We start from the raw sequence: 19,299 nt of genomic DNA on the forward strand, positions 1-19,299 counted from the left end.
AGCAGCACTACGATGTGGTACAAACAGTGATCTGTTTCTTTGGCCGCCATTTGCAGGCCTCCAGTGGGCACCAGTGACATTACCAGTTCAGCTCCTTTCCACGAGAGAGAACATTGTCATTCTTCTATGGTGGATACATGGCTAGTTCCTGTGCTTAGTTACCAAGCGAACACTGGTCTAATGAATGACAGCATGCGACCAGCCTGAACAGTTCTCTCAGATCAGTGTCCAAGAGGATCACTGTCTTTGGATGTCACTGCTCTCTTTGGATCAGCAATGTCTACATCCCAGGGGAACCTGTTAGGATGTATGTTCTTAGCTGGCCTCACCACTTGTGGAATCCCAACCCACATGTGGAACCCAGGACACTGTGTCAAGAAGCCTTCTGGACAATTCTAACAGGTGTTACATTTCCAGAAACACAAGCTGCTCAAGACTAAAAGTGATAAATTCAAGGTCTCAGAAAATGTTGCCCCTACGAAGGGTATTTAAATGGTAAGACAGCTTTAAAAGAAGGCAAGGCACCACCACAACACACCGACCTGCCCACCACCCACACGTGCTTCATCTCTCAACAAGGAGTCATGTGTAGCAAACCACTAACGACCTTGCTTTCCTCTCCCCCTTCTCTCAGCACGCTAACCACGGGGTTACCGTTGGTGTTTTTCCCATGCGTGCCTTCAGACTTCTACTATACAAGCATACAGGCATTTATCTTTAATTAGAGATGTGATCTAGGCTATTACAGCAGAAATCACAGCACCTGCCTCAGCAAGCTACATAAAGACACCTGGAGTTGCAGGCAGTGGATGCAACTAGCCTGTTCCTTGCCATTTGTAGGTAGGCTGACAGGATAATATTCAACTTCCAAAATGCAAATGTAAGGGTTATGAGTACAAATCCAAGATTCTACGGTTGTAGCTGATTTATAACATAAAGTGGTGCATAGGAGCCCAAACCATTAAACACAAATAACAGCAGAGTTTGCACTGATGGACTTGGGTCATTTTTGCCCAGCCCTGTGAATCTCCAATGTAAGAGAAGTGTGCTTACCAGGGAGTGTTGTGTACTACAGGGTAGGAGGAATCCCAAACAGGTCATGAAGAGGGCTCTGGCTCCATCCTGTCAACACCACAGACAGGCCTTGATTCTATCACCTACAATAGCATCACCTGCTTGCCTCGAGCTTAACGGAAAGGACGTGATTATGGTTTGGGATAAATCTTTGTCATTTGGAAACCTATCAAATGAATGGCTTATGAAAATATAGTTGCCAAATGCATGCAGCCATAGCTCCCAAAATGGAAGGATGGGGGAGGTGGGAGGAAGGGAAGGGAGAGAAGGAAAGAAGGAATAGAAAAGGAAGGGAAAGCGGGAAGGTGTGGGGGAGGAGGCAGTGAGGAAGAGGAGGAAAAACAGTCACTTGCTTCCTCATCCTGACACCTCCTTTAGTTTCTTTTGACGATTCCTCGACTGTCTTTCCTTCCCTATGACTTTTCCTTGACTATCCTCCTCTTCCCTTGAAAAGCCTGTACTTTTGCCTCCTTATCTTTGCTTTTTCCAGGCGATTCTCAGGCATGTCAGTATTTGGAAATCTTTGCTGCTGGTGAGACTCTGTGAAGGCTTGCCCTGATGCTTTTGTTGAATATGTGTGGTGTGTCCAGCCATGCTTTTGTTGAGTGTGTGTGTGTGTGTGTGTGTGTGTGTGTGTGTGTGTGTGTGTGTCTGTAGCCATGCATTATTTATGTGCTGTTGATGAATTGTATCATGGGAGTCTTGGTGATTTTCTGATTAGAAAGAGACAGGAAACTTTCAAGGAAACTTTCATTTGTCTACATTGTTTTTTTAAAAGCTTAGCTGATGTCTAGATGGGTGTCCCTGGATACACATGCACGTGCTTATGAATAGGCACCCATCACTCATGCAGATAGATGAGTATATGTTCTTTACGGAGGTTTAAAGTGCACAAGCAGGTAGCGGATGCACCTGCTCTCTTGGAAGAGAGCTCTCTTCCATCAGCTGCCCAATTGGGACCAGGCTTATGGGGCTGGATGTTCCTTTAGGACCAGCTTCCACAGTCTGTCAGGCCAGCTCCTTTGCAGCTAGGAGTCAGTGGATGGCACTGTAGATAGTTGTAAGGTTGGAATTCTGGTAAGATCATAAAATGGAACAAAACAAAACAAAACAAAAACCACATGGTGCTTTTACCCTCCACAAGTCATCCATCTTTTCTGTTGTCTAGAATTCCTGTGTGAAAACTAGAGCTCCAGGAGGAATCTTGAACCAAGAAGTCTGGAGGAGGCAGTCAACTGCTCAGAACAGCAATTTAGAAAGTGTCAGCTTTCTGATAATCAGAGAACCCTGTCTCCTGCTACAAAAAGAAACCGTGTTCATGCTATAGTTTTCTTATGGTTTTCTCTTATGGCAGTCTCTAAATTCTCTTCGCAAATTTAGCTATTTACAAAGCTATTAGCTGATAGGACAGATGGATTAGTTTCAGATTGGCAGGTCTAGTTAAGGCCAGCTCTATCACTGGGTAGTGAAGTCTTCAGTCATGGCTCCCTGCCACCTTCCTGGCCTGGCCTGTCCTGGAAAGATGCATGAAGTGGTAGCTGTCCTGTTAGACTGCCTTTGGTTGTTTTTTTAGCTCAATAGCAACATTAGAGAAAACAGTTGGAGGAAAGTGGAAGGAGAAAACTCTTAACAGGATACCCCCCTTGTTAAAAGCTTTCCAGGAATGTGTTGTTTGAATATGTTCAGGCTGCTACTTAAAAAAAAATCAAGAGCAAGAGCAGATCTAGCAGGTGTAGGGGGCAAGTTAGGTAGGTGAGGCTCCAGGAAGAATGGAAAGACATTAGAGACGCAAGCTCAAACAGTCCTTGAGACATTCATCCTGAGAGAGACATAGTTGGTGGGAAGCAAGGCCACGAGGAGACTTCACAATCTTGTCCCTGCAAGCAGCCTGCTTGAGTTCTAGACTGTTCTACAGAACAGCAGTCTTCTTCATTTTCTTTACTTTTCTTGTTTCATCTTATATTAATTTTTAATTTAATTTTAATGTGGTCTGAACACTTAATATGAAGTCCACCCTTTTGTTATGTGCATAGTATAGTATTGGGAACTGCAAAGGAATAGTATACAATGTTGTATTGCAGATGTTTACAGCTTACTCTCTTACCCATTGATATAATTCTCATACACTTCATGTCCATTAATAGCATTTTCCTATTACTGGCTTCCCCCAGGCTTTGGCGACCAGCATTCTGCACTCAATGTCTGTGAATTTAATTATATATACATATATAACACAATACATATAATATATATGTATGCATATGTATATGTATATAACACACACACACACACACATATATATATATATACACTCATACAAACATACATATATGAGAGGATTTGTGTGCTTGCATGCTCATGTGTGGAAGTCAGCGGTCAGTCTCTTGTATCATTTCTCAGGAGCTATACACCTTGTTCTTTGAGACAGGATCTCTCACTGAGATCTAAACTGGCAAACTAGTGAGCCCTAAAGACCCACCTGTGTCTCCCTCCCAGTGATGTGATTAAAATGCCGCCACTCGGTCTGACATTTTAGGAAGATGCTAGGGACCAAACTCAGGTCTTCCTGCTGTAGAGGAAACACTTTACTATTGGACTATGCCATCTTCCTAATCTTCATGTGTGTGTGTAAAAATATTTGTACTATTATATATTATATAAATATTACATAATATTATAATATGTAAAAATAAATATTTATATAATTATAATAGTTATATAAATACAATACATAATAGTTACACACACACATACACATACACACAAACACACACATATGTATTGAGATAGGATCTTACTATGCAATCTAGGCTGGCCTGTAACTCACTATGTAGCCCAGGCTGGCCTTGAATTCATGGAGAATTCTTCTGCTTCATCCCCCCAAATGCTAAGATTACAGGTATATGACATCACACTTGGCTGAACTTGGTTATATTAGGTATATCATTTAAATGGTAAAAATAAAATCAATGGGAAAATATCCATAGACTAGACGTCAACCATTGACATTTTATGCTTACTCTCATTCATGAATAACTGAAACCACAGGTTGCACTAGTAGGGTAGGGGTGTGATTTGGGGGTGGGGCATGTCCAAAGCCCTGGTTCTAGGAAGATAATATTCCCTGTCAGTGCAGTGGAGAAGATAGGCACTTTCTGGCTTGGTATTTTCCATTTGGTTAAGTTGCCTCTTAATGACTTGAAATAACTGGAATCATAAGGGAGCAAATGCTGCTCCAATTCATATATTACATAATTCCATTTCTGCTCTCATGCACGTTAAGCTGGTTGGAAGAAAATCTGCTAAATTAAATTTGGTTTGATTAGGAAATTTGCATCATGTGCAGGCAAAGTACGGCATGTGTGGGTTAAAAAATGTTCTGGTTATTTAAAAAAATGTTTTACAGATGATTCAGTTTTACCATAGCTTCATTAGTGAACTAAATTTGTGTTCCTGAGGATGTGTTGGGGGTAGACTTTGCTTTGGCCCTTTGCTGGGAAATCTCTCCAAGTCCCAGACTGTTTGTCCTGTCTGAAGAAAAGTACTATGGTCTCAAAGGCTGGGTGGGACATTTGAGCATCTCATGTCCTTCCTGCTCTGATCCCTGAGGCCCCTTCATGGGTCCCTTTACTTCCTTCTCATAAACTTTTGCCTGCTTCTCATCAGTTTTCCCAAGGTGGGCCTTGGGTCTCATCTTCCTTGGTCTAAGTCCTTAGCTGCATTCCACCCCAAATGGTCACCTTGCATTTTACTTGCCGAACTCGAAACAAAGGCATGAAGAGATTTAAGGAGAGTTGTCTAATGTATTTCAGGATGAGGAAGGGGCTTGAGAGAAGGTCAAATGTCACAGCAGGGTGCAGGGCCAGGGAAGGTAGATAGCCAAGAGCAAGTGGCAAAGTCCAGGAGCTTCTGTTTTATAGATAATACAGAGCTCCACTTTTCAGTCTCAGTCTCCGCGGTGATGAACAGAATCTTGTATTTTACAGCCATTGAAAAGCACCCAAAGAGCAGTGAAGATTAAGAAAAATATGGTGCTGTTACTCTTATTTTAGGGGAGTGATTATTGGGCAAAGAAGGCACTGCATGGACAGCAGGTCTCCCCAAACTTCAGAAACTTTGCCGAGAACCAGGGCCACAAGGTAGCCCCAGGGCTTCAAGAAGGTGTTCAGATGTGAGGATCTGGCTACGGTCTTTTCATTCAGTAAAGGCCTAGCTTATTTTTCATGCTCTTTTCCTCTTTATCATTTTTGTTCATGGAATGACAATTTTGTAGGCTAGAGTGCACAGGTAGTTTTGACACAGGCCACGTGGGACACACTTCTAGAAAGGTGTATAGCACCCTGTCATTCCAGACAAGTCCCTTGTGCTTCTGGCCCCTGGCCAATTCCCCCTTCGCCCTGAGGTAATCATGATTGCACTAATTCCTATTTCTATAGATTGTCCAAGCCTTTTCCAGAAATATATAACAATGGATTCACAGACTGCTCCCTTGGGTTTAATGCTTCATGCTTTAAGCACATAGAGAAACTTCCATGGCTTCTATGTCTGAAATCAAAGGGCCACCCTGCAGAAATGTGGGTATTCTGAGGTCCCTGGGGTTTGCATTGGGGTAGAAGACTTCAGATGCCAGTTTGCCTGGGGGAGGGACGAGGAAGAAGACGAGGTGGGAGGCTCATAGCTACCCTTCTCATCCTCAAACAGCACAGCTGTCCTTTTTCATGTTGTCCAAATTGGGGTTCACTGAAAAGTTGCATTTGGTAAAGGGGGAATTAGTTAATAAAGAGCTATCTATGTTAGCAGCATGGGAAATATTAATCATTGCATTTTATATTACAGAACCACAAATCTCAAGATCCTTAAGTGATCCCTTTTTTGTGACAGTCCATAAATTTCCAATATTGTTTTCTGATAAGAAAGTGGTGCAGCCCTGGAGAGAGCTGGGAAACAGAGACAGCCAGACCGGGGCCCCCCAAGGGAGGGCTTGGGCACCGGGCACTGTAATATTAGTACTGGTTACCAGCAGACAGCACCAGCCCCGCCAAGGTGCCTAGACAATAGGCCAGAGGCCACAGGCAAGGGAGGCACAAAGACAGCATTCAAAAGACCCTGCTGCTGCCGGCCAACACTTCCTTCCACGGACTCCAGCAGACCCAGGCCAGGCCTGCACACTACCCACGGCCAGAAAGCAGAAAGCCTTTCTTGTCTTTTTTTTTAATGGTGAGTTTTTAAATGGCTAAAAATACTAAACACAGAAAGGAGAGTGCCGACAAAGCCTTAGAGGCAGACGAGACACACGGAAACTGTTGTTCTAATGATGAAGACAAACCAGCTTCATAATTAGAGCCCAGCATTCCAAACAGGGCGATTGTTATTACCGCACTCCTCTAGGATGAGGGGCGGTCCAGAGGACTTATCAGCAAACCCAGGAAACCACCATCCACCTGCACCTGCTCACCCCTCTCTGCTTGCTCTAGCCAAGGCTTATCTAATTCTTGGGCTTTTTTTCTAAGCACTCAAGGAAAAGATACTTGAGATGGGATCAGATTCTTCAGGCCCAATTCTCTTGTGAAAAAAGAGGAACGGTTCTTTCCATCCAGTATTCTGAAACTGCCATTCTTCCCAAGCAAATTTACCCATTTCTTTTCCTGGATAGAGTTCTAGCCACATAATACCTTATACTTCACAGGACTACCCACCTCAGTTACGCTAAATGAATCTTTTAAAAAAGTGGCAATGCCACAGGTTTGAAGTTAAAAGGGTCAACTAACAGCAAAAATAACCACAAGTGCCAACAGCAAGCAAGGCTGACATCTGACCTTATTAAGTCATGTGTGAAGCTTGGTACCGCACAGGTCCTCCGACGAGATGGAAACCACAGATCTGGGAGAGAGGAAACACAAGACGATAAATATAAATGGTCTTTTAGATTTAAGTTCCCCAACATTTGATTAATCAGTACCTGCTCTTATTCCTGTCTTTAAATGGGGTTGGGTTTCAGAGCTGTCTCCGATTTTGAATAAATGCAAATGGACTTAGATGAAATCTCATTCTGAACTGGACATAGTTTCATGGGAAGAGACTAAACACTAGGTTGTAATCACAGAGCTCAGGAGGGCGACAACCTTCCTGCCTCCCAAAGACCTACTTTTCTATGGGGCTTCAAGAACAACACACGAGAGTTTTACATTCCCAGCCTGGGAAGAGGGCTAAGAGGCAAATAAGAACCTACAGGAGATGGGAGATTTTATGCTAATGAGAGGCCGTTTCCTATTCCTGGGGATGAGGCAGCACCCCTGTGCTGGTGCAAGTTAGAGGGCGCTGCATGGGGCCTCCTCTCAGCCCGAAGTGGAGATGCCTGGAGAGTTTATTCTGTGTGGCCTATGGGGGACACTTTCTGCTGATAGAAACACGAGGTGGCACCTGCTGGAAGCGGACGGACGGCAATGGGGGCAACACCAGCGTCTAAGTGTGACAGTTCCAGCCTTATACTTTTTGTGATTGTTGTGGAGAACTCAGAAGTCACAGTCACAGGTCAGAAGCATAGACATCTGGATTCCCAACACCCACAACTGAAGATGGCTTTTTTCCCACCTTTCGTATGTTTCATCAAAACAATGAAAAGAGCGCTGGTATAATTTCCTTGATAACCCGCCCCAATCCTGGCTCATAAGTTGATGTACAAATTGCCAGTCTTTGTTTGTTTGTTTGTTTGGTTTGTATTCACAAAAATATCTATGTATCCATGACAACCGTGTGCTTATGGGTGATTTTTGTGTTTTGTTTTTGTGACAAGGTCTCATTTTTTGTAGCCTAGGCTGTCCTTGAACTCAGTCTATAGTCCAGGCTGGATCCAATCTCATGGTGATCCTCCTGCCTCAGAGTTATGAGTCCTGGGATTACAAAAGTGAGTCACCATTGCTTGGCTTGGGTTTTGGTAGTTTTGCTTGCACTGGTGTGTGTCATAAACCTTCTATTACAAAACTGTCATGTGCTGATTAAGCTCACCAAGAAACTCCCTCTCCTACCTACTTCAGACTCAAGCATATTCGTCTCAGTGTATCTTCCAAGGTTCCTTGGCCAGGGATGGGCTGGTCCCCTGACCTTGTGGGAAGGGTAATGGAGAAGAGCAAAAGAGCCCCAAAGTAAGAACCACTATGTCCCTAAGAACACCTAGAAAGGCAGCCCATTTCCAGCACAGGTTATGCTCGTTCATCTCGTGATAAAACAATTCCTGCAGTGCAGGGGTGACTCCCGTGCACACCATGCCCAGCTTTTCACAGGATGCCGTGAACCCCGAGCTCAGCTCCTCATGCTTGCACGAAGTCTAGTCACTGCGCCATCATCACAACCTGGGCATTTTAGATTTACTGTGTGATGTGACTTTCTGTCTCTGCATGTCTTCGTCTAATTTTTATTTTAAACCACATACACTAACCGTACAAAGTTCTGGGCTTTGCTATATTGTCTACATGCATGAATGTACTTTAATCACTTCTGGCCCTCTACGACAGACCCTTTCAGTGCCTCCTTCCCTCCCTCCATTTCCACAGTATGGACAAGAGCTCTCCCCATCAAATGCACAAACACTCAGTTACTGTCCCTTCGCCCCGTGGCCCTGTGTTTACAACACCAGAAAAGCTCTGTTTATCGCATTAAAGGGATTCCTGGTCACTCAACAGTGTGCAATGCGTGTGCAGATTTTCTCTACTGCCCCACTCAGGGCTTTTTTTTTATGAAGGTTCATCCACAATATGCCTCCATGCAGAACACACATGCCATGCATATACAAGCAACACATACTTATTATAATTTATTAAAATTTATTGCTAACATCTTTTACTTGAAAACCATTAAAGATGACTCTGAAATTGTATTCATCCATTTTCTACAAAATCCCTTTCTGCTGCTCTTGCCATAAACCTTCTAATCTAAAACCTCCAACTTGAACTCACTATGAGTAGAAAAGCTGATAGTATTGGGCTAGACACCAAGGCATGGAGAAGCATGCTGTATTCTTAAAGCATTTCCAAAGAAGAAGTCAATAGAGCCAAGAGGCTTGTGTTTGGAGCTGTTTGGTTTTACTGCAGTTTTAAGTACATGCATACCCTTAGCTTTGACATTAATATCTAAAAATAAACAGTGCCTTTTGTAGAAACAATATCAAACTTCAATATGTATATGGATATAATTTAATTCAATAACTTAATTCTGATTTAGACTCTAAGGAATAGATTTGAACTTGGTTACATGGAAACAATATAAAGCCTCACATAATTCATATTAAAAAAATTTTTATTTTTATTTTACTTTGTTCTTTTCAAGACAGGTCCCATGCTGTACCCAAGTCCAGCCTGGAACTCACTATACGGTCCAGGCTGTCTCAGAACCTTCTGTCTTCTGCCCCAGGCTCCAGAGTGCAGGGGCCATAGGAAACAACTTGATTCATAAACTATCACTAAGTAACTTTATGGTTTGTAGTAATAATTTCACATGCATTAGACCTCACAGTGACCACATGAGACATATAGTATTAACAGGCTTGTTTTCCATATTCAGAAAGGAGAGGCAGAGTGAGGCAGACACTGGTGAGCGGTTCCACTTGGCGAGTCTGATGTCATAGGCTTGTTCTGAATGCCTGAGAACGAGCTTTAGTTTCAAAGTCAAAACTGTTAAGAATGTGAGATGTGGGTGCCATGGAAGTGGCCTCCAGAATCTGTGTAACACAGACAGCATCTCTTTCATGGTGTGTTCCTGAGAAGCAACCTCATTCGAGTCAATCCAGGAGACAAGCTCAATGGTGACTTGGCTGTGCTGAAGGCCAGTTAAAGAAGGGAACTGAAGCCAGACCCTCCCAATCTAAACACATCTGGTTTTAACTCTTCTCTTTAGAAAACAGGGAATTGAGAATTTGCTCAGAGCTCAAAGGAGACTGGCCAAAATCATAATGAAAAGCCTTTCCTGGAACAACTGTAATTTAGAATGTGTGTCTTTTACACCTTTTAAAATTGGGGCACAAATATGTTACTAGTGTGGCTATTTTGTAGCTTCAACAGAATACTGTTTTGTAACTGATTCACATTCCAACTTGGGGTACATTTATTTGTGGGCGTGAAGCGGTTCATTTTGTTTAGTCATCTGACCTGAGGTGAGGTTGGCACTGTTTCACGGCTGCTCCCAATTAATGCAAATTGGAGGGTAAAGGAGAAATAAAGCGTCTTTAACTTGGTTCACAAATATGTTATAAAGAGCTCTTCATTTGATCTATTTCAGGGGAGGGCAGAACTGTGAACAAACAAAACAACACAGAAGAAACTAGCAATTATACAACATGTAATTTTACTACCGAGATTTGAAAGGGTTAAATTATATCTAAGTTATTTGCTTATTTATTTTGAGCCACGGTCTCCCTATGTAGCCTAGACCTGGCTATGTAAACTAGGCTGGTCTCAAACATACAGAGTGTCTTGTTTCTGCCTCCCGAGTGCTGGGATGAAAGGTTTGGACCATCACATCTGGTTAATCAAAAATCAACCCTCTCTGTCCATCTGTTTATCTATCCATCCATCTTTAGTCTTTCAGCTCTCACCTGAGGTAGACCAAAGTCTGTGAACAGTGTATGTTCCTTTTGTTTCTGTTTTTAAGGGGTTTGCTAAGTCTTTTTACATTTTTTTTTATAGTCACACTGCATTCCCTCACACCAGCACACAGTCACACTGCATTCCCTCACACCAGCACACAGTCACAGCTGCAGAAGTCAGTGAGGTCTTTTTTTAGCACCGTGTCTTATATACATTGCAGAGGTTCCAACTCTCACACATATAAGGTATGGTACAGGACAATCTGTTTAATGGCAATTGCCCCTTTTACATTGAGATTGCCATTTCTGGATGAACTAGAGAGGTTGTTTCAGTCATGTATGAAGCCTGAATGTCCTGTTTCCCTCCACCCCCGAGAGAAGCAGAAGGGTGTCAGATCCCCAGGAACTGGAGTTACAGGTGGTTGTGTGGTTCCCGATGTGGGTGTTGGGGCCAAACTCAGGTCCTCTACAGAGCAGTGAGCATTCTTGACCACCTGTGATTTTTTGATACACTCTTTTTTTAATTTTTATTTTTCTTATTCTGTGACCTCCCCTCACCCCTTCCAGCTTTCTGCCCTCTCCTTCCTTTCCTACCTTTCCCCCAGTGGTGTGCTCTTTTCTCTCTCTCCTAGGCTCACAGACCCCTCTGTTCAGCTATGTCAATGCCTTACAGTTTTCAGAGAAATTCTTACTCTTTTGCCTTTGCTTTCTAAAACCTGGGTGGTACAGATTGTTTTTCTAATTTTTTCTTTTCTTTTTGTTAACTGGCATGACACTTACCTTTTGAAGGTTTCAAATACCTAATACTGTGATAATGTACACCATCGCCCCCATCACATTCCCTCACTGCTCAGTGAAGGAGCTGTCTTTCCCCCATCCCCTTCAAGCTTATTTTTGATCACATGACTTTTTTTGCTCCATAGAATTTCATCAGACATGCTCATACAGAAGTTTGAGAGAGTTCTTGCTCCATTTAAGTGTCTTTCTGCTGCCCCATGATTACCTTGGGGACATGCCTAACCTTGCTTCTCCTGGGTAGCAACGATACAGTGGAAATAGTTCACGTTAACTAGCTCCACAAAGCCAAGATGATAGCGCTATCCAGCTCCTGTTGCCCATAGAATCCCAAGAGAGCCCCAGTTGGACCAAAAGACCCACCCTGCTAACCTTTGGACCCAGGAACTCATAAATGCTAATTGTTTCAAGCTTCTAGGTTTGGAGATAATTTGTTACTGACCAAGGAAGACCAGATACTATCACTGAGCACTACTAACTGACAGAGAGCTTGTCTATTATACTAAGGGATGCCGACACGAAAGACAGTCTAAAACCAGGTAATAAATTTGGCAAATACCTGCCAAATGTGGGCTGGATCAGGAAAGATTTACGCAGGATCTAAAGATAAGCCAAGCTAAACAGAAGCACCACATAGAAAAAGGAATATACAGGCAAAGGAAAACTTAGTCAAAAGATGGGGAATGAAATATCGAGGATCCAGCGATGGTAGCATGCCCTCTCTGATTGAGGAGAGAGAATGGAGGAATGGAGGGCTGGCTAGATGGCTCAGCAGATGGAGGTGTTTGCTGCCAAATCTGACAACCTGTGTTTTCTCCCTGAGACCAACATGGTGGAAGGAAATGACTGGCTCCTGAAATATCCTCAGAGCCATGTGCACTGTGGCATGAGTGCACACGCACGCATGCGCGCGCACACACACACATACACACACATAAACAAACAAGTAAGACGATGATGATGATGATGATGGTGATGATGATGATGGTGATGATTGTCAACGAAGGGGTGGATACTGGGGCCAGGCTTGTGGCCCAGGTTTACTTAGTGGAAACTGACAGCTCCGTGGACCTGCCCACTGAGATCTGGAGCCACAGAAGAGATGAAATGGTCATCACTGGAGATAAGAGAAAGTGAAGAAACCAGAGCCTGGGTTCCTTCTTCTTTCCAGCTTTCTTACTCCCTCCTCCTCACAATGACTGAATCTCGAAGATACACAAGCTCGGGAGGCTGCCTGTTAGTAAGAAGGGGAGGGCCGAGAAGGAATCTGAGAGTGTTCAGACTGTCACGATCTACCAGGCCCACACAACGTCCCCTTTAGGGATAACTGCAGCAGCCATGAACATGATGGAGAACCAGCTCAGACTCAGCCAGAAAGTGGGGTAGGGTCCAGGCAGGGAGGCCAGGGAGAGGACTGTGGAGTGGTCCTTGTAGAGCAAAGGCCTGAGAATCCTGGAGGGACAGTGAGTAGGCCATTCTGGTTTGGGAGGGCAAAGCTTAGGGATATAGTAGGTGATGTTACAAAGGCAAAAATAAGCTTTGCAGTTTGGGATTCTACCAGGGAGACTAGGTTTGTGTCCTGAAGTCAACAGGGCATGTAATGGTTTGGACCAGGGAGTAATGTTATCCAAATTACATACCAGGATCATTACTTCATATCCAATTTGAGGAAGACACTGATGATAGATAAACTAGAAACTATTAAGGGTGGACCCTGTGGAACATACAGCCCTCCTTAACTAATTTGTAGGCATTGGTGCAAGCATTCAGTTTTCAGAGAGATGGAGCATGGTTTTCACAGGGGTCTCAATGGGCTTAATGACTCCTGACCCCATCAGAAATTTTAAGCATCAGAATAAAGAAAGTAATGGAGGAAGCTTCCATTTTAATTCTTTTAATGAGGATCAAAAACATGCCAGTAGTCATGGGAATGGACACAAAAGCAGATACAACATTACAACAGTTACAAGGAAAAGTCTACACAAATGAACTGGATGAATTTGACAGAAATGAAACAAGTTCAAGAGAGCCTGGAAGGTTCGACTGTGGGCTGTCGCTGTCTGCCGATTTCTTCCTTCCCTTGACAATGTGAGGGGAGCAACTCATGTTTCCAAAACACTGTAGTATTTCTTATGCTAAAACGGTTCCTAGGTGAACATGAGGCAAAAATGTGCCCCTTCCATGTCCAACACGACACACAAATCCAATACAACCTCTTCCGCCACTGCTAAGTTCAAACACAGACTGCACATCCTTCCCTAGTCTGGACCTCAGGTTGCCAGGCTTTGTCCTGGGGGCCACTTTGTATTTGTTATGATATCTACTCTTTTATTCCAGAAGAATGAAGTATTGATAAGTGTTTATATTTGACAGAATTACATACTGCAATCTGACCGTAGATGTGCATTTATATTCACATTTATCACACATGGGAGAGTCAGTTACATACAGTTGGGTCACAAGCTTCCTCATACCCATGTTCATGAATCACCTTGGTGTCAGCATGAGCAGATAATACAGAGATGGATGAAGCTGTCTGAGGCAGGGTATTTTTGTATGCATGAAAACTTATTTGATTATCAAACTATCCCACTGAGGGTTTAAATCAGCACGGTCATCACAATCAATGATGGGCAGCATCTTGACTATTCTACAAATTCTTACCCTCAGTCAAGCGTAAGTGGGCACACAGTATTACTTTAAACCATCTGCCTTTCAAAGTGTGGTGACCATTGGGTTGGCATTTGAATGTCACTGGTTTCCTTACTTTAGGGATGTGTTTCTGACATTTGAAAAGATCAGACTCACCATCAGAACAGATCTATAATAAGGACAGTCATATGCACCAAGTTTTTTCTTTAATTTTTCAACTGATGAATGAGGTGACTGTGACTGTCCCCATCAACACGAGGACTTTCCCTGCCCCCCTCAACACCAGCCTCAAAAGAACAGGCTGTTCAATTAACACAGGGCACCACGGTTTGTCAAGCTAGCCTTTGTACAGTGACTGACAATAGGAAAACTGAAAGGCAGTGATCAAATCCTCACTCTCCTCTCTCAACACATCTCTTCCGCTGGGAAATTCATCCGTGCAGGTATCAAGCCGGTCACTTTGCTGTCATTTATTGTTCCTTTTCCAAGAGCAATGGAATCACAGCATTAGTTTACCGTCTTTTCTCTTAGGTAGAGTGTATTATTCTCCCTCCTACCCCTTTCAACAAAGATGGCATTCACTACCCTGGAGGGCCACCCGGAGGTTCTGTGATCAGAGTGTGGCAGGGAGACTGCTACCTGGAAAGCGGCAGGAGCAGAAGCTGGGCCCCAGCTTGTCGGTCTAGATTAGACACAAGAACATGCTTTACGAGGATTGCCTTTACCCAGCAAATAGCATCTTAGCCAAAGCAACATCAAGCAAAGCAAAGACAGGTGACAGATGGACAGACACATGGATGGGAGAACAGACATATGGACAACCCCTAAAATCACTGTCCTCCACACTATCTGCAGACACGGAGCTACTTATTCAAACATTTTAAAAGTTTCCTGTTTTTGGAGACAAAACAGATCTAAACTACAGGATTCTCAAGCTGAATGACCTGTAGGGGCTGTCGGGCTGTGCTCAGATACTGGGCTATCCCCTCTGTCATTTTGGTCTTTTGATCTTCATCCACTTCCGGGGTGTCCTCCTCCTGACCCTCCCCACCAGCATATCAACAGTTAGTGAGTGCTTCAGAAGCCTGACATGTCTATACGCTCTTTTATTAGGCATGTCTACTTCTAAGAATTCATCTGAAAGAAATGATCATATGTGGTCTTTGTGACATAGATGTCCACATGGTGCCATTTATAACAGGAAAATGCTGGAGGGAGAGACAATTAATTGTAAAATTGGGGAGGTGGGTGGCCAATGGTTTCTGTTTTATTCTGTATTCTCAACTGCATTTTCTAAATCATCCACGCTGGAAATAGCACCAATAGGTTGAACATAACACATCTGTGCTTGATACAGCGCCACTGGCAAGTCCCCAGGGGGAAGATCTTTACCTTTACCATTAGACAGTTCAGTGACCACCAGGGCTATATGTAGTATAGTTAAATGCTCTGTGTCTCAGACACCACCACTGTAAAATGGGGGAATTAATGCTACCAGGCTCAGAGTTGTGATGGGATTCAACTGAATTAATTAAATACTGAAATTCACAAAGCCTAAGGTGCTGGTTTCTGTCAGGATGACATGGGCTCAGAGAAGGGCCAAGTATTTGGATGGTTCCATACCATGCCCATACCACGGGGTACTTCTCAAGAGTCCCTAAAGCTATGCTCCTTATCTGGAGCATCAGAAAGGGGCTTGGGAAATTAAACGTTGTATCTTCTGTGGCAACATCATAATGTCTTAACAGGAGAATTGTCTGTTTCAAATACATCCAATTTGTGTCAACTTGACCTTAATATGCCTGTTTCAAAGTGAAGATGACAGACACCCTTTCTCAGGAAGCTGTCCTGGGATACTTGCCACCATCATAGCTTAATAATAATAATAATAATAATAATAATAATAATAATAATAATAACAGCAACAATAATATTCAGAAGTATACTTTGGGCAGAGAAAAAGAACCCCAGGCTGGGGCCTGATGGACAGAGTGTTAACCAGCAGCAAAGGGTGAACAGGCCGTGTCTAAATAAGCCCAGCTGTAGCAGACAATACTCCGCAGTGTCTTGGGGGATTACCATGCATGCAACATTGAAATCCGAGGCAATGACACAGAAGGAGGGCATTCCAATCCTTAGCATTTTTCTGGAAAGTCATTCAAACCACAACTTAGAAACAGCACTAACGAACTAATGATATAATTAGCAATTTCTAGGTTAACCACTAAAAAAGAGTAAAAGAATAAACAAATAGCAAGCCAACAGAGGTGAAATGCTCCATTAAGTCAAAATAATGAAGAGGAGGGGAGAAGAAGAAGTAGAAGAGAAAGAATAAGAATAAGAGGAGGAGGAGGAGGGGAAGGAGGAAAAGAAAGAGGAGGAAGAGGAGGAGGAGAGCGGTGGAGCAAAGAGAAAAAAAACCCGAAACAGCAAATAGACTCTAATTCAAATATAGCAGTGATTTCATAAAATACCATATGCTAAATTCTTTAAAAAGTTTCAGCTAAGTGCTGCTTAAATGAGACACAGGACCTAAAATTTTCAAGAAAAAAGTAGACCAAAAATATTAAGAAATTGTTATATTAGTACCAATCACCATGAGCTTAATAACAGGAGACATTGTTTGAAATAAAAATAGGTATTTCACAGAAATAAAGGAGGAAACTGTAGGAACACACAAGGATCTAATTCTCAGTTATGAAGCCGTAGACATAGAAAGTCAACATTTCTGGGATTAAGCCAGAGGCTAGAAAATCTGCCGTGTTCTATGGGAGACCCACATACAGTCTCTACGGCAGGTAGAAGCATGCGGCAGCTGGGGAAGGTACAGGCATGGGAATAGGAATGAAACCATCAAATCCGTCTGCCTCCATCTGTGGAGAACATATGGCCAACAACTATAGAATACACAGCATGTACACTGAACCGGTTTGCTCTGCACTGGGGGGCAGACAGGTCGGTCTGAAGAAGCTTCAAAGGGTAAAACCACACAGAATATGTTCCCTCACATGGTAATTTGGCTCTAATAATTTTATCCAGAATAATGTGTAGTGGAAATCAGACAATGTTAAGTGTACCAGGAGGAAGTTGTGTGGTATCAAATGTGTAGATACTGCTAACTGTGTGATGGCAGGGAGATGTGCATGCATCCACTCCAGCTTGGTATCCCATACAGTGTTGTCCAGTTGCTTATTACCTCAGTGGCTACCAACAACCTGTCCCTTCTCTGTCCAGATGACCAGGAACAGCAGCATGAGGAGGCTGGGCCCTGTCCCAAGTTGTCTTTCTCCACCTCTCTTGACAGTGCCCTAAAGACATTTAAATTCACCAGGAACACACAGTCATACCATTTGCCTGTACATTCCATGCTGGATCCCAGCATGCCCCTTGTTCACAGGGCTCCACTCTCCCTGGGCTCCCCATCTGCCTGGCTGAGCCTGCTTCCTTGGGGCTCCCCAATGTGGCTCCTCTTGAACCTGTAAGTATAATGAATGCTGTGATTTCCTATGCCTCTCCCAGCCTGGACCCATGGACATTTTGTAGAGATCCTTAAAGGCCACTCAATGGGACTCAACTCGGGCTCTCCCAGGTACAACCTAATAGTATAGGACGGGCTCTTTCTTCACCTTGGTGCTCTGTAGCAAGCATTTTACATACGTTCTATAGCTACCTCTTGAACAGAGGTTCCACACACTGCAAAAAGTGAAACAAGACCAAAGAAAGGAAGAGATGAAATTACTCTTGTCTTTGGCCTCAAAATTGTGTATGAGGGAAACAAAATAGTCACAGAGGAGTTATTAAAAGTAATAAGTGAATTAGGCCAGACCACTGGATGTGAAATCAACATGAAAATTGAGTTGGAAATATAAAACATAACATTAAATTTAGAAAACTATGACACTTTTATTGATATACTATCCCAAATCCTTTATAGATAAGTAATATTGGAAGAAACAAATTTGTCTAACTACCCCATCCTTCCTCTTTCCATTGGCTTCTGGAACACTCAGCCTTAACTTTGGGCCCCCAAAACAATGATTTTCAGTTTTTCCTTAGCATGAACATGGCAAGAAATCTATCTTACAGAATGACAGCATGTGCAAACCATGCATGCATACATATGAAATGTGGGAGTGTGCGTTTTAGGAAACGGTGCCCTAACTTTTTGCAATATGCTCTGTGTTCTCCCCTCTGCAGCTAACCTGCTGGAATAGTGGTCACTCTTCAGGTACTTTTATGGACCTCAGTCTCAGCACCCCCTAAAATGGCTTCACAATGTTCACCAGTGTCTAAGAGTGAAGACAGCCAGACCTCCAGGTTGAGTGATGTGTCTAATGAGTTTGGAAACAGTGTTTTCCAGAGCTCTTGGCATATATGAGACCCTCGGTATAATATGACTGGAGGGCTGGTATGCATATTTACCTAGTGCCCAGATGGTTGTTGGTACCTAGCCTTCATTTCCTGCTTCCTCACCTTTTCTTCTAATTTATGCCAATATATTACAGGCTACGTATCCTTACAATAAGCTGTCTTCATTTTTTTTCACAGCAAGTTTTGAAAGTGTTCTTTCAGAATGACAGAGTAAATCCTTCAGACGGTGCAGGAGATGGGGATGCAGGAGGCTGCAGGAATAGGAAGTCCAACACCTGCAAGATGCATGCTTCCCATCCCACCCTGTAACAATGGCTCCGGCACTGGGGCCCAAAGAGCAGATGGCGAGTGTGAGCACAGACTGAACGCACTGCTAACCTTCCAGGGAGCCAAATCCACTCCAACTTTCCACGATGACAAGTGGGAGAGCCATTGGAAGCTTACTCTGGGGAACACAAAGATGTCTTTGAGAGAGGAACAAAGGTTCTGCTGAGGGCAATAAAGATTGGTGTGAGCATCTCTGTGATAAAGGAGTTCCTGGTCTTGAGTTTCCTTATCTCAGTTTCTCAAGCCTGTGAGACTGTGTTTCTACAGGGGAGCTAGTAACCATGAGGGAAGCAACTAGCTCAGGCACGTGAAAAAAACAAAAACCAAACACCTTATCTGTCCGACACAAGAGAAAATTTCACCTTAATAAAACTTCTATTTTCAAACATTCCCTTTATTTCAACTGAATAAAACTTTCCCTACAAAAGGTTCTCGGGTCTCTTTTGGGCAAAATGCCAGTCCCAGCACCTACAAAAAGCAAGGAATATTGTAGACAAAGCACC

The 19,299-nt window shown here is 43.2% G+C and overlaps 1 protein-coding gene across 10 annotated transcripts in view; it reads right to left on the reverse strand.

The window, feature by feature from the left end:
• Window positions 1–19,299, reverse strand: part of Thrb (thyroid hormone receptor beta) — a 372,411-nt gene that overhangs the window by 216,687 nt on the left and 136,425 nt on the right. For 8 of the 10 annotated variants that reach the window (XM_015994018.3, XM_076544456.1, XM_042284359.2 and 5 more), the window contains exon 2: window positions 6,891–6,954. The exons of 1 other annotated variant lie outside the window; for it this stretch is intronic. The gene's annotated coding sequence lies outside the window, so the exon portion shown is untranslated. Of the gene's footprint in view, window positions 1–6,890; window positions 6,955–17,445; window positions 17,853–19,299 lie in introns of those variants that run through there. One more of the 10 variants, XM_076544459.1, reaches the window with a different exon arrangement.

Source organism: Peromyscus maniculatus, chromosome 9 (genome assembly GCF_049852395.1).
Source record: "Peromyscus maniculatus bairdii isolate BWxNUB_F1_BW_parent chromosome 9, HU_Pman_BW_mat_3.1, whole genome shotgun sequence".
NCBI lineage: Eukaryota > Metazoa > Chordata > Mammalia > Rodentia > Cricetidae > Peromyscus > Peromyscus maniculatus.